We start from the raw sequence: 15,171 nt of genomic DNA, 5'->3' as shown, positions 1-15,171 counted from the left end.
AACAGACAGAATCGGACAGGGACCAGGAGAGCTCTTGTAGCGAGCAGAGGCATCATCCTTTTCCAGTGGCATTATTCTGTTCCTTACTCATCATTTATTAATTTCTTAGCCTTACTTGTCACCATTTGTGATGGTAATGGTTACCACCTGACTTATTTTCTTTGGAAAACACAAACAAACAAAGGTGTCTCTTTCTGTCAGGGAGATTTTAGTAGTAAGAACTCACTGTGTCTTTACTTCTCACTTGTATTCCAGACAATAGGAAAGGATGTTGTACCATCACAGTGTCTACACAAAGAACTGTGTCATTGCACCCCATATTAATACATTGTCACACAGAAGGTCCTATCATTAGCAATCTATAAAAATGGCTCCTGAGACCAGGCACGGGCACAATTATCTATTCTTCAATTATTTATTCAGTCCAAAGGAAGGAAATGCCGACAGACGCTACAAAATGCACTACCTACCAATTTACAATAATTGAATGACGGAATCATTTGCAGACTGAAGTAGCTTTTTATTGACACTTTTTTTATTTACTTAATTTCTCACTTTTACAGCCTAACTGTGTTTACTACACCCACTTAGAGGACCCAAATGATAGGTTGTTTTGTTGGTAAAAGCTACTTCAAAACAAATAAATTAGCATTTAGTCTGAAAGGGTCAGATCATAAATGGAAGCTTTAAAACAGTCACAGGAACATTCAAATCAGTCTTCATATTTTATATGGTTTTGTATTTAGATTAGATATTTTATGGAAAGTCTTTTTTCTAAAGCACTAAAAAGTGCTTGTACCTCTTGAGATCCCTTTTCTCACTGGGTTGGAGAGAAAGTTACACTAGGCTCCATTTGCAGTAAGTAATTTCAATTCAGTTTATATCAGGGGAGATTACCAGAAAGTTCCTGCCCTTTTCTCTTTTTTCTCCACTTAATCACTATTGATAGGTGCCATCCTGGTGATTCCAACGTGTTATTTGTATGTGATAAAGTAGATTTCGTAAGACTTTGCACACAGCTGTCATGAAAGCATTAGTTTCGACTTAACTCCTGAAGTTTCAGAGATTATGTGTATTTGTATTGATACTGGAATCCAAAAATTGAATCTTTTCCCAAATAGTATGGCTTTCTTCAGAGATCAGTTTCAATTTTCATTAAATCATTTATTTTAAGTTTTGATTATATAAACTCTTGGGTAATCCCCAATTAATCCTGCCTTCTGAGATTTCTGAAAGAAAAGTAACTTTAATTTACATTAATTTCAAAAATCCTTATGCCAAACACTAATTGATTTGAGAGGATTGACTGTGTAATCAAAAATCCTAAGAGAGAGAAAGAACTTGTAATGTTTTAGAGGTATTTTGGAGATAGCCATAAAGCTTATTCTAGGGCTGTGTGTGTGCATGTATTCGTTTATGATACACACACATACACAGAAATTTATGATATGGTTTTGGAATCCTGGATCTGTCAGAAAAAGTAAAGTAAGTAAAATAAAATTTTTGAAAATATATATCCTGGGAAAAAAGTATACCATCAGTATTACATTTCTGTGTGAATTCAATTCACTGAAATTTAAAAACAATCCACATTTTTTGTGGTTACTTTAAGCTTGGACATAACCAGATACTTCTACTGTTGACAACAATGACAGTATATAAATGATCCCTTTTTTTTTTTTTTTTGCTTAAAGCCTCATTCCTATGGGAAAACAGGTATGCAAGGATATCATCCTATTCATGAGGTTCTTGTCAGAATTAAATCAGTTAATATAGCGCAGACCTTTGTAGTGTGGTTGGAGGAGATGTAACCTGTACAGAAGATCACTGTGTTATTACTAGAGGTAGGCTTTCCTGCTGGGTTGTATCATGAATCATTTTGTAGTATAGTGGATGGTACAGAGTAGCAGATTAAAAAATTCCTTGCAAATCCCCATGACATTGCTTGCAAAGTATCTTTCAACCTGTCCTGGGAAGCTATTTCCTGGAGGTGAAGTTGGCCATCCAGATGACCTGTCTTGGTGTTCACTTGATTTCTGCAACACCTCTCAGCCTGTCCATCTCCACTAAGTCTAAATATGTACTCCTGCCAAATACACAGTCAGTCCTGTGCCAGAGCACCTTTTGCTTTATCTTCAGCTAAGCGGGAGAATTTTATGATTTGCAAGTGAGAGAGAATGTTAGGCTTGCGAGATTGGCCTCCAGCAGGAGTTCTGAGACAACCAGTCAAGAAAGGAGGAAATGGAATCAGCATAACAGAACGGGAGCAGACAGGGCACCAGCTGAAGATCACGTGGGCAGGCAGCCTTTTGTGAATGACACTGTGAGAGTGACAGGTAGGAGACCGTCCTTTGGTTCTATGTGAAGAAACCTTAAGCTAAAAACGACAGGTTGTTGCCTCTCGTTCTGTGTAGTTATTAAAGGTAGGAAGTTAACCTCTGCTACATAATACTGACAAAGACAAGTCACGGGCAAGTGGGAGATCCAAAGGGCTTATCTTCAGCCTCCTGTAGCCTTTCTCATCACCTTGGGTTACTTCATACTACTTGCTTCTTCCAGCTGATCCAAGCAGGACCTGCCATTTAATGAATGGGACTATGTTATGAGCCAGGGACTGTGCTGAGGTGGAGGGTGAGTGTTCAGGGGAAGGCCTCCCTAGCAGGTTAGCTTGGCCTTGTTAACCTGGCCCAGTGTTCTAGAATGTCCAGAGTGGAAGCTGAAGGGCTTCTCGCAGTGTAGACCTGGACTGGGCGAATAACAACAGGAACAGTAATAATATAAACAACTCTTCTGGGAAATCTGAGACCGATCTCTTTGTTTTTTGACTATCAGAAATATTAACATTAAAGATTATTTTAAAAATCGTTCTGAGTGTTTGTTGTGTATCAGGCATGTGCAGTTGGAATAATGTGTTTTTGTAACATGTTCTGCCATTTAAAAAGAGCCAGTATTTATTCAAACACAGGTGTTATGCAAGTTTATCACTTTTAGTTTCTGTTTATCTTTCATGTTATTGCATTAGTCAGTCATGTTACCACATTAGCCGTGTGGATTAAAAACAAATGTACTTTTTCTTCAAGACAAGATTTTGGAAGTGTATCTACGTTTTTGAGTTCTCTTTCAAGATGCCAGGAGGAGGCTGACCACTTTGTTTTAAGAATTGTTAAGAACTCAGACTTCGGAGTCCACCAGACTCCAGAGGTCCTGGCCCAGCTCTGGAGTGTGTAAGTTCTATGGCCACAGCTTGCTGAACCAATTTACTGAACTATAAAATGAAAATAATAATATCTCCGTATAAAGATGAAATGAGAATGTAGTTCTGAAGATCTCAGTACACTGTGGTGGGGGGGCTATCTCAGGTCTTCAGAAATTGTGGTTGTTACTGTTAAAGCAAATGCTCTCAAAGCAGGCATCAGTGGCTACTTCTTCTTTTAAATATATACATATATATATATATATGTATTTTGTGTTTATTTATTTTTGAGAAAGAGTCAGAGACAGAGTACGAGTTGGGGAGGAGCAGAGGGAGAGGAAGACACAGAATTCGAAGCAGGCTTCAGGCTCTGAGCTGTCAGCACAGAGCCCGACGCGGGGCTCGAACTCACAAACAGCAAGATCGTGACCTGAGCTGAAGTGAGACACTTAACGAACTGAGCCACCCCTCAGTGGCTACTTCTTACAGATGGTGACATAAGCTCACCTTCCCCACCGAAGGAATAAGTGCCTACTTCCCTTTCCATGGCTGTCACTGTATTGCTCTGGCCTCACAAGGCATACAGCATGGGGCCTATGAATCATGGATCACCACAAATGTTAACAAGCGAGGAGAGAGTTTAGCTGAAGTAGGCCTGTCTCAAGATAAGGTCTCTGACTTAATGTGCAATTTCTAAAAACCAGCCAGCATTTAACTGGCCTTATCCCTGCTGAGATAAGATCTCTCTGGATAGTTGCTTTGCAATTTTAGTAATTGGGGGAGGATAATTCCCATAATTTCCAATTAGTATTGATCTGACTGCTGCTTTGGGATGAAATCCCTTTGTCTCGGTCTGATTTCCTCAGCCGTGGCGTGCATTGTCCACACCTAAAACTGGGCTTGGTTTTGTGCTTTGTTCAAACTGGAGAAAACTGGGCAAGGAACATAGAACAGTGGGTCTCCTAAGCAAAACAGCCGCCAGCCGGTGAACGCCGTAGAGCTCATTTCCATCTTGTCCTTTCTCATTTTTTTGGTGTGTTACTTTACACTACTTGCTTCTCCCAGCTGGTGCATGCTATGCCGGTCCGGATAAGAACTGCCACTTAATGAACACTTGCTATGAGCCAGATACTCTGTGGGGGCCGGGAAGGGGGTCTAGGTGCCCCTGGGGGTGGAGGCTTCTCTGGCGGGTTAGCTCAGACTTGTTCATGAGACAGCAGTGTCCAAAGAAGGCAGTGAGAGGAAACAGCAAGGTTTCTCACAGGTGAGGCTTGAAAGCCTTGCGGTGTCATTTCTACTACATTGTTTTGGTCACAGCAGGCTGCCTGACAAGACCCAGGGTCCATGAGGGAGGGGACTGGTCACCATCATGTAGGGAGAGGACTATCATGGATGGCCGTGTTGCAAACAGTCTACCAGACACTTAGAGATGGTGTCTGTCTTTTTTCCCATTTGGCTTCATCATTTGTGAGCAAAGATTTGTCAAACAAATATTGGATGGCAGAGTGTCATGCTATTAGGTGTTAACTTTTTCCTTTTTAACCTTTTTTTCCAGAAAGTTTGAACTTCATCTGCAAGTCGTTGATTGTCTAGCACATCTATAAAGTCTAAATTTCAAACAGCGTGGCTAGGCAAGAAGAACTTTTAAGACTGTTCAGGACAGTGACCTTATTAGAACTGAAATGGTCTTGGGGCACCTGAGTGGCTTGGTCATTACGGGGCCAACTCGTGATTTTGGCTCAGGTCATGATCTCATGGTTTGTGAGTTTGAACCCCGCATAGGCTGTGTGCTGACGGTGGACCCTCTGTCTCCCTCTCTCTGCCCCTACCCTGTGCCTTCTCTCTCTCTCTCTCTCTCTCTCTCTCTCTGAAAAATAAATAAATGTTAAAGAAAAAACAGAACTAGAATGGTCTTTAAACTTTTGAATTCAGTTTCTTCTCATCTCCTTCCCATGAGCTCTCTTTTTCTCCAAATGTGGCATCTGGGATCAAGAGCAATTTCCGACCCATGGCCAAGGTGAGGCAGGTATTTAGTGACAGAGCAAAGACTCTGGCCCCTTTTTTGCAGTCCTTCTACCCGGTTGCAAGAACCTGGACAAGAGGAAATTTAAAACATGCTCACCCACTAAATTTTATCTTTCTAATCCGCCCCTCTCCAAGATATGCTCAAATTCTTAAAAACTTATCTTTGATTCTAGCACCTGGGTGGCTCAGTTGGTTAATAAGCTCTTGACTTAGGCTCAGGTCATGATCTCGCGGTTCTCAAGTTCGAGCCCTGCGTCGGGCTGACATCTTGGAGCCTGGAGCCTGCATCGGATTCTGTGTCTCCTTCTCTCTCTGCCCCTCCCCTGACTGTGCTCTCTCTCTCTCTCTCTCTCAAAAATAAATAAACATTAAAATTTTTTAAAAATTTATCTTTGTGCTTGGTTTGCAAAATGTATGATTAGAACCACCCTTTCTTTAGCAAATTCCCAAGGTGTATGTTCAAACATAGAGGTTTTTTTTCCCTGAATGCTTTAACAGTATGCAGTTTCACAATACATACTAGATTCTTAGATTCATTTGGTAAAGACTCAATTTAAAACCTTTAACATTTTTCTGATTTGAAGCTAGAGAAGAAATAAAGAATTGACACTTTTTTCTTTTTTGACACAACTTTGTGAAATCATGGTGTTCCTGATCTTTCTGGTCTCTTTGTTGCTACCGTTTCGTTCCTCACTTGATCTGTCCTAGTGTTTACTTTAGAGAGCTTCTGGAATGTAATCCATTGGCTCCTGGGGAATTGGTTCTTCTCAAAGACTCCGTCTGGAGGCATATTAAAGCATATTTAAAAGCGTGTAGCTCCAGTCTTAACTAAAGTGTATGATGTTTGTCTCTGTGTAAATAATAGTGATAGAAGGACTGAGAAGTTCACACTTCAAGTATAAGCCTTTGGTCTTCTGAATTAGGCTGGTGATCTCTCAGGTGAGTCTAGTTGCAAACTCAAGGTCAGAACTTCTAACGAATGCTGCAGTGTTATTTGAAAGAGGGTATTTAGTCCGTCACGGTTAAACAGACTCCTCTGTATTCCCACGGAGAAATAAAGCAATTTATTTCCAAGACTCCAAAGAGCAAAACATCTGCATGTGGTAGGAATATCAGCAAATGCAGTGAACCTGGTTGTCACATCAATGGCCATGTTTCAACTCTGTCCAAACCGTGATTGTGTGATTGGGGCTTTGGCAAAGCTTAGGAAAATGCCTCATCCACTTTTGTGAGAGGGAGAAAAATAACTAAGTGGTTGCTTTCAGTGAACACTGCCAGCCTTGTCGAAGTGTACACCTTTCATACAAAAACCTCTAGATGAACTGCAATGGAAAATACGGGTTTGTGATAATTTTGAATGATGTGTGATTGCCTTGATTAGCACTATAGTTACTAAGCAGATATGCGCTTCTTTGTTTTAAAAGGGAACTTGAATTTTTTTTTAACTGTAACTGCCAGTTGCTTCATCTCTACCATCTTTAACATGTTAAAAAAATTTTTTTCTGGCCCCACTAATCTGTGCTCGTCAGTGATGTCAAGTTTTAAAAGTAACTCAAGTTAACAAACAAACATACCAAGTCTATAGAAGCCATCACCTGTCAAAAAGTTTGCATTTGATTTTTCTTTTAGGTAGAGGTGAGACATTTTCTGCTTCTGTTTTCCAGATTTGCACCTTTGAGGTTCCAGAAAGGTTAGCATTCATATTATTTTGAGTTTATGGATTTATAACGACCGAGTAATAGCTTTGAGGTGGTTGGGGGTGGAGGAAGTGGGTAAGTCGCAGAAGAATGTTAAGCGGAATAAATTGTACATTCTTATCTTTGACACATAGTCTAGCACACAGCTCCCTGCTTTCTTCAATCCACATACAGAACTTCTCTTTCTGAAACACTGATCCAATTAGGCCAATTTCTTGTTTAAAAGCTTTTTGTATCTGCCCCTTTCCTATGGGTCAAGCCTAGAGACATAGTTCTTCCTAAAGTGGCCCTAAGCATTCTTCTCAGCTCATCTTTATGTCTGTTACTCATGAATGTCTCACATCCTTAGGCCAATAACATGCTATTTCTTCTGCTTTGGGTGCCCCCCAAAATCCCCTCCTTCTACCAGCTGATAACTGTGGAAACTTAGATCAAATGACCTCACTTTATTGAGTCTTGGGATAATGCCGTGGGTAAAGCTGGCCAAGTCGGTTCCTCCTCTGCTTCCTGAACCCCTGAGTGATATTTTTGCATGGCACAGAGTGCCCTGCATTGCGAAGTCTGTGTCTACAATTGTGTCTCTTCCACTGGGATGTGGCTTATTCATCTCTGGACTTCGAGGCTAAGTAGGACTTGACATGTCACAGGCCTCTGCCTAAATATTGAGCAAGTCAATGAATGAGCCTTCATCATAGCTTAGCAGGCACCAAATGATCTTTTCATAGAATCTGTGTTAACTGGAGGATTACTGAGATGCAGAGCTCATAATGATCAAGAAGCTAGAAAAAGGTCATTGAATGTCTGATGTCCCTTTAGTTCACCTCTAAAGGTGAATGAATGCTACCTGACTACAGGTGTCTTTTCAGTTTCATTAATGAAGCTCTACCATTACAAACCATTTCCTCTCTCCGAGTTTCCTGTGGAATGTCTTTTCTTGTCAAGGTAGTAATATTTTGGAGTTTTGAAATTTATAAATCCAATCAAAGCATTTTTTTCATTTTGCCTAGATACTCAGATTCTTATGCTGTATAATGGGGTTAATGTCTTTGCTATTAATTTATCTCGAGGGACATAGAATGGAAATACTATTTGATCTATAAACCTTTGCAGATGAACAACTCTGTTTATTAGTCTCCATACCAGAAACCAGCCTGTGCTTTTAAAATCTTGGAATATTACTTGGCTGACCAACTAAATGTAGTATTTTCCTTGCTTTCCCCCTTTCACATGACTTGTGGTTGAATCTTGAGTTTCAAGTTGAACAAAGTGCTTTTCAAACTTCCCCAGCAACCTAGCCAATCCTACCCCTCACCCTAGGGTATGCTGAGCCAGTCTTGGGGCAATTTACCTTATTTTTCATTTGAACATTCTGGCAGAAAGTTTAGGGTATTAAACCTTGTGGGTTATGAAATGGTTTTAGGTATCTAATGAGCCACACCATGTTTCTACACAGATGAACAGTTTTATGACCACATTTTCTAGCAAATGTATTTGCTGGTTACTCTTGAACCAAACCAAACACAGCCTCCGAACTGCATCCCAAACAGCCCCAACTTAAAGACTTGATTTACAAATGTCTTGATTTACAGCCACTGGAGTGACTGCCAAAGGCATCCCCTTCCCTGTCTTGGTTGAATATGCTTTTAATTTTGGCATGAATGGTCTTTGTTGATAGTAATAAAACAATAACAGTCAATGAAGCCTTTATTGAATGTGTATCCCAGCCCCTTTGCCAAATACTTTGCATGCAATGTTTACTTCTTCCTCACTACAGTGCTCTTCTGACGACTGATTTCAGATCAGAAAACGAGCGTGGTGAGGAGGGAAGCAGCTTGCCCCAGGTGCCTGGCCACAGTTTGCAGAAACGGACTTTGCATGGAGTTTTTGCGTGTCTTTCTGACACTCCTGCTTTCTCCTCTCAGGCTTGGGCATCTGGCCTGCAAAGCACTTTCACCGGAGAACATCCCCTGTGCAGCGATTTCTGCTTTTCCTTTCACGTCTTATGATGTAAAGAAAGAGAAAACAACAGTAGCCAGTATTTTTAACAATAGAAAGCAGATACACATATATCTTCCTTAAACTGCTATTCTTGTGGGAGAGTAACAGACGTGCTCCACAGGCTCTGATGGTGTGATTTTTATCTGGAGCCACCAAGCAGGGTGGTGTTACAGCTTGCTTCTGGACATGTTGATACAGCCCCTTAATTGCTGAAGGTATGTACCTCTTCTTAATCACCTCTGCTTTAGTGTGAGAGCTGTGCTACACTGTGACCTGGAAAATGTAGGCATTTCTGGCAACTCCAAATGTAAATGGCCCTCACTGGCAGAGACTCCTCAAAACTACAAGTCACCAGCCGAGAAACATCCTAGCACAGAACAGTTGAGAAACTCAGACATCACGCAAAGGCCACGTCTTTGAGCTTTGGAACCCGCTGCGTACTGGTTTCCTAAGAATGAATACAGGTTGGTGGTTGCAGCCTCACGTGTTCTCAGGGTCTCAGCAGGTAGTGGGTGGAGTGCACAGTGGAAACCGAGATGGTTGCCGGGTATGAAAGTGGGGCTGGGGCAGCAAGGGGACAAGATTGTCTGGTCTTTCAGGACATGTTGGACATGTGAAAATTTAGGAGAAATCTCCAATGTTTTAAAAACTGGAACCAATTCAAACATTTGGAAGAGTCTGAAGGCCAAACCAAACATGCCTCTGGGCCAGAATCAGCTTTCAGGAACCCAGGTGGTGACCACTGGTTTAATTCACGTTGATACATGAATTTATCAGCACTTGACTAACAGAGTCTGGGAAAGATGTATTTTATCTTTTGGGTGAAAACATAACTCACAGAAAGGAAGTCACTTATTCATCATTACTCAAGAGTTATTTGTTCAACTAGTAAAATATTGGAAACTTAGCTGTTCACAGGGCACTTGTTGCACAGTAGAGATCTGTCTGGCACGGTAGTCAGCGTTGGCTTGCAGGTCCACAGGGGTTCAGCATGGCTCTAGTACATGGCTAGGTCATATGTGTGGGACTGTAGAAACATGTTCTTTACTGAGCCGTGTTCTGGTCCCTGGGTCTCGTTGCATGAGATTGGAAGTGATTTCACAAGTGGATCAGCAGGATGCATTATTATCTTATTTATCAGCTAGGCTTCGGTCTAAGAAGCAGAGCCATGGTGAGTGCTATATTAAGGGATTTATAGAAATTGACCCTTCTTCAAATATGGGAGGAGCTGGGAAATGAAAGTCTTGGGGGGTGTGGGAGTGTCAGGGAGTTAGAGAAAGTTCCACCGGGAGGCCACCCACTGGGGACATGAAAGGAAGCACGTAGGAGGAGTCTAACGGCCATTGCCTCTGTGTCTGTGTAGTTCCTTCCTCTGCCACCTGTACTCAAGCATCTTCTAGAGAGCTGGGGCCACTGCTGGGTGGCAGGGCCATATTTGGGAAGACAGGGAGTGAGAGCAGAAGGAGACAGGGGCAAGCTGGGACCCGCCAGGCACCTTCCACCTGTTTACCAGCTGTCTGAGAGTAACGGACTGGACCTCACTTGTGAGGCTTCGCACAGGCTCCTCATGTGGCCAGCTGTAGCTGGATCACAGGGGAAAGGATATTCTGTTTAATGGAGATCCCAGCCAACCAAGCTGACAGTAGTAGCGTCAGTGTACTCTGTGAATAAGAATGACTGCGTCCTTAGAACTGGGTTCAGAGAGCTCCTGGATTCACTCTCTGCTCCTGAAACACTTCTTCCCACTCTGAAGCAGAGCCTTAGGTCGTGGGTTTGGGGCTCCTGCCATGGTCAGGCCAGCGTTGGTGTTTTTCTGTTTAGGATCCTCTCCACATTTAGTCAGCCATTTACATGCATATTCAGGTTCATTATTTTATCTGGCCTTTCTTCCTGGAAAAGTTTGGTCTGGCAGGTTGGAGAAAAGAGGGATATTGCGGACCATGATGATGAGAAGCGAAGGGGGGGAAGACAGAAACTTTGGAGGGTGGGTTGACAGAAGCTGAGTTTAATTTTTGCCTCGGGCTCAACCCATGTAAATCTCCTACATTATAGTTTTATCCATCCACTTATCCCTCTGTCTGTCAGTCAGTCAGCCAGTCCATTTATCCATCAGTCATATATATGTGTATCTATTCATATTGATCCATATACATAGATCTATCCGTATATTTTTACAATCTATTTATCTTATCTATATCACACTATATGCACGTACATAAGAAGCTTTACAATGGGAAATTTTGTGGGTTTTTGACCCTCCTGTGCTAAAAGTGTTCTGTATCAGGTGAATATGGTGATCCTTTATTTATTTATTTATTTATTTATTTATTTATTTATTTATTTATTTATATTTGAGAGAGAGAGACAGAGCATGCATGCACATCAATGGGGGAGGAGCGGGGGGGGAGAGAGAGAGAGAGAGAATATCTTAAGCAGGCTCCATGCTCAACGTGGAGCGCAATGCAGGACTTGAACCCATAACCCTGGGATCATGACCTGGGGTGAAATCGAGACAAATGCTCAACTGACTGAGCCACCCAGGTGCCCCTAGTAATCCTCTTTGGAAGGAAATTTCAGTGTTAGAAATTCTCGTGCAAAATAGGTCTGTTCTTTTCAACCATGTAGTGAGGTCACTGGTTTCTTTCCACATGAGGAGATGCTAGGATGAGTAAGAACTCCTCCTGAATTTGTCCACCCTCTGCCTGACTCGAGAATTGTTCTTAGAGAGTTTAGTCTTGGTGGTGAGGGGACACATCTCTGTAAGCCTATGGCTGAATTTGGCAATTTTTGCCAAAGTATCAGCTGCTTTTAGGTGATACTTAAGTTTTTTGTTGAAATATTGGCTACTTGTACTTCTTGACTGGTGGGTAGTATGCCTCCTGAATAAGAGAAGGTAAATTCTTTCACCTCATAACATTAATTTGGAAATCCTAGAGCACGGGCTCTGGTTTCCCCCTTATTTCCTTTTGTAGCAGCTAAACTCTTTATCACTTACTCCCAATTTGATAGATATTTCTTAGTAAGTTTTCCTTGCCCCCAAAATGACCAAGCCCCATTTTTCCTCCTCATGTTTTCTGTTTCTGGTGTGTATTTATGTCTGTATGTGTGTGGGTGGGAGAGTTATGTGGTGTCGAAGTTTTCAAAGATACACTGTCATCAGGGAATATTCTCCTGATATATTCTCTAAACATTCTGGGTAGAGATAGACTTTTGTTCAGATGCAGATCATTTTAGATTTTTTAACAGAGCAGACATTTATTAAACTCTTCCATGTGCCGGTCACGGCCCTGGGTGCTTGGCCATCCTAGGTGCTCAGTAGGAAGATTGCCTACTGGTCATGCCTCTGCCCAGGTGCAGAACAAAAGAATGGAAACTGAACATTTGTGAATTCAACCCATTACATGCATTAATTCCGCACCTGTTTATTGAGCACCTAGAATGTGCCTCAGGCATTGGGCTGAGTGCTAACGATATAAATGGTGAGCAAAAAGACAGCCCTGTTAGACCTTACAGTGTAGCTGGGGAGCAGGCGATAATCAAACGACTATACAAGTAAGTATAGATGGTAAATGTCTGAGCATAAATTGGGGACCTAATCGCGGGAGCCAGGGAAGGCTGTTTAGAGAACGCAGGGATTTGAGGAGCAGAGGCTGTGAGAGGAGAGACTAGCCTTTCTGCCTGGTCTGTGTCAAGCTGTCCGGCAGCCCTCTGACTATGGTCATCAGAAAGGAGAGCGTCCTTGAGGGTGTCTCTGCTCTGCATCCTTAGTTTTGGGAAACTAAGTCATACCCACAGGGCTGTTGGGTAACAAGACATAGCTGCCTCGTACTTCAAAAAGCCATTCTCCAGGCTGACCTAGTTGCCGCCTGAGTTCTTCAGCTACACCTGTCAAGCCCACTGGTCACTTCCTTGCCAGCTAGGGTCAGAAAGTCACGGAAGGTTCCCCTCCAGTCTTTTTCTCTGGGAGAAGGCCCTGACACTCTGCCCTGTCCCGCTGTTCTTCCGATCACATCAGTGTCTAGTTAGCGTGCCCATCATCTCTTTGTGGGAAGCTTACTGTTTGTCCAGGCCAGACTGCCCCGTGCAGAATCCCTCCCTGGGCTTCCTCGCAGATGGTCACCCAGGCTCAAATTACAGAGCATATTTCTTCTCCACCCAGGGCCAATTACTTCCCTTCCGAACACTCCCTTGTCAGACTTGCCAGCACATGTGAAGGTAGTAGCTACAAGCGGTGGGTGTTAGNAGTTGGGTGTCACTGAATCCATTCATTTCCTTCTCTCTGATGAATGAATAATCAGGTGACTCACAGTGAGCTGCTAGTTAGAAGGCTGCAACATGTCCTCACAAGCTCTGTCCTATTCGATCTGGAGGAAAAGCTTATATTTGATGTGTTTTTAGGCAAAATGTGTCAGTTCTTCTGAGATTTTTATTAAAAGCTTTTTTTTTTTATTTCCGCAAAGGAGGCAGGGTTTAAAAAACATTTAAGAAGTACAGTGTTAGATCATCTTTTGTTTATTCTCCGATTTTGAAGTGGTAGTGTGATTATCTTATGATAAAATCAGTATAGAGGAATTTGGCAGAAATAATAGGAATTTTTCTGTTTGAAGGCGTAATGAAGCTTAGTCATTTTTTGCAATAGATGTTCATATTAATAGTAATCATATCCCATGGTTACCAACACTTACCATACATTGGGCGCATGGTTATGATTATGTATGGATTATCACCATCGTTTAATCTTTACAACAGCCCTGTGAAGGAGGTTCTGTTATCTCGATTTTATACATAAGGAAAGTGAAACAAGGTTAAATTATTACTAAGGGATGAATCCAAATGACAAGACAAGCCATCTGTCCTGGAAGAACATGCTCGTAGCCATTCCTGCAACATGTGCTTACTAAGAGGGTGTGCTCGATGCTGGAAAAAAGGTTCAAATTTAACACAGTTTGATGATCTGGCAAAATTTTTCTTTGGATGCGGCTGAATTTAAGAGAGAGCCGTGACTTGTACATGAATGCTCATAGCAACTTGTAATATCCCTCCACTGGACACAACACAACTGTCCCTCAACATTTGGATGGATAGACTGTGCATATCCGTACAATGGCATAATATCCAGCAGTGGGAGGGAATGAACTATTGAAACACCCTAACATGGATGAGTCTCAAAATATTACACTGAATGAAAGATGCTAGAGGAAAAAAAAAAAAGAGTATTTGCCATTTTATGTAAAATTCTGGGAACTGCAAATTAATTTACACTGACAAAAAGCAGGTTGATGGTTGGCTGGTAGAGTTGGGGGTAGGTGGGGGTGGGGTGGTGGTTACGGAGGGGACCATGAAGAAACTTTTTGGGGTGATAGATATATCATTAACTTGATTTTGGAGATGATTTCATGATCATGTGTCTATGTCAGACTTACAGAAGTACACAGTTTAAATATGTGTGGTTTATTGTATGTCAATTATACCATCATAAGGCTGTTAAAGAAATATATATGCAATCGGGAAGGGCAAGGAGAATGATGTGTTTATGTGTGGGGGTAATAAAAGAGAAATTTGTACGGTGGGAACCTCATTCGCTGCATGACCTCTGAACCCCAGAGAGCCTGTTATTGTGAGATCAGTCTATCAGTGGGTGTTTATTGTACAAGGCACTTTGGGTGAGTTGGAGGTTTGTGTGAGGCATGGGCTCTGCTGTGTCTGGCACTGGGACCCATTCAGAAAGAGCCCGAACTTTGTAGTCAGCTGGATGGATAGGGACTCGAATCCTGGCTCTCTCACTTTGCAGGCTGAAAGCTTTGAATTCCCTTAACTTCTCTGAGCTTCAGATTTGTGATAGGGAGAATGGAGATAACAGTATCTTTATTTGAAGTTGTCTTACGGATATAAATATATATCAAATGCTTGGCCAAAGTCTGAAGCACTTGGTAGGAACATAGTGGCAGTAATATTCTTGTCACACCTGTGAGCTGGGGTTGCACTGGTGAACTGGAGATATACATTCTAGGAAGAGGAAATACTTGCCGTAGCTCGTCTTCTCAGGCAAAATTCCCCTTGAAATAGCTTTTGAAGCCTATGCAGGAGTTAGATGAAGTAGAATGAGCTGAGTACAAGTGCAGAAATAGGGGTGCCTGGGTGGCTTAGTCAGTTAAGCGTCTGACTTTCGCTTAGGTCATGATCTCGCGGTTCGTGGGTTCGAGCCCCGCGTCGGGCTCTGTGCTGACTGCCAGCTCAGAGCCTGGAGCCTGTTTCAGT

At 42.1% G+C, this 15,171-nt stretch overlaps 1 protein-coding gene across 1 annotated transcript in view; it reads left to right on the top strand.

Moving 5' to 3' along the window:
• The window catches only part of EXT1 (exostosin glycosyltransferase 1), a 285,479-nt gene that overhangs the window by 39,086 nt on the left and 231,222 nt on the right, over nucleotides 1-15,171 (top strand). The gene's annotated exons all lie outside the window — the stretch shown is intronic.

This window comes from Crocuta crocuta, unplaced genomic scaffold (assembly GCF_008692635.1).
Source record: "Crocuta crocuta isolate KB4526 unplaced genomic scaffold, BGI_CrCroc_1.0 scaffold448, whole genome shotgun sequence".
Classification (NCBI taxonomy): Eukaryota; Metazoa; Chordata; class Mammalia; order Carnivora; family Hyaenidae; genus Crocuta; species Crocuta crocuta.
The sequence above is the reverse complement of the archived record's forward strand: the minus strand, read 5'-3'. Positions and strand labels throughout refer to the sequence as shown.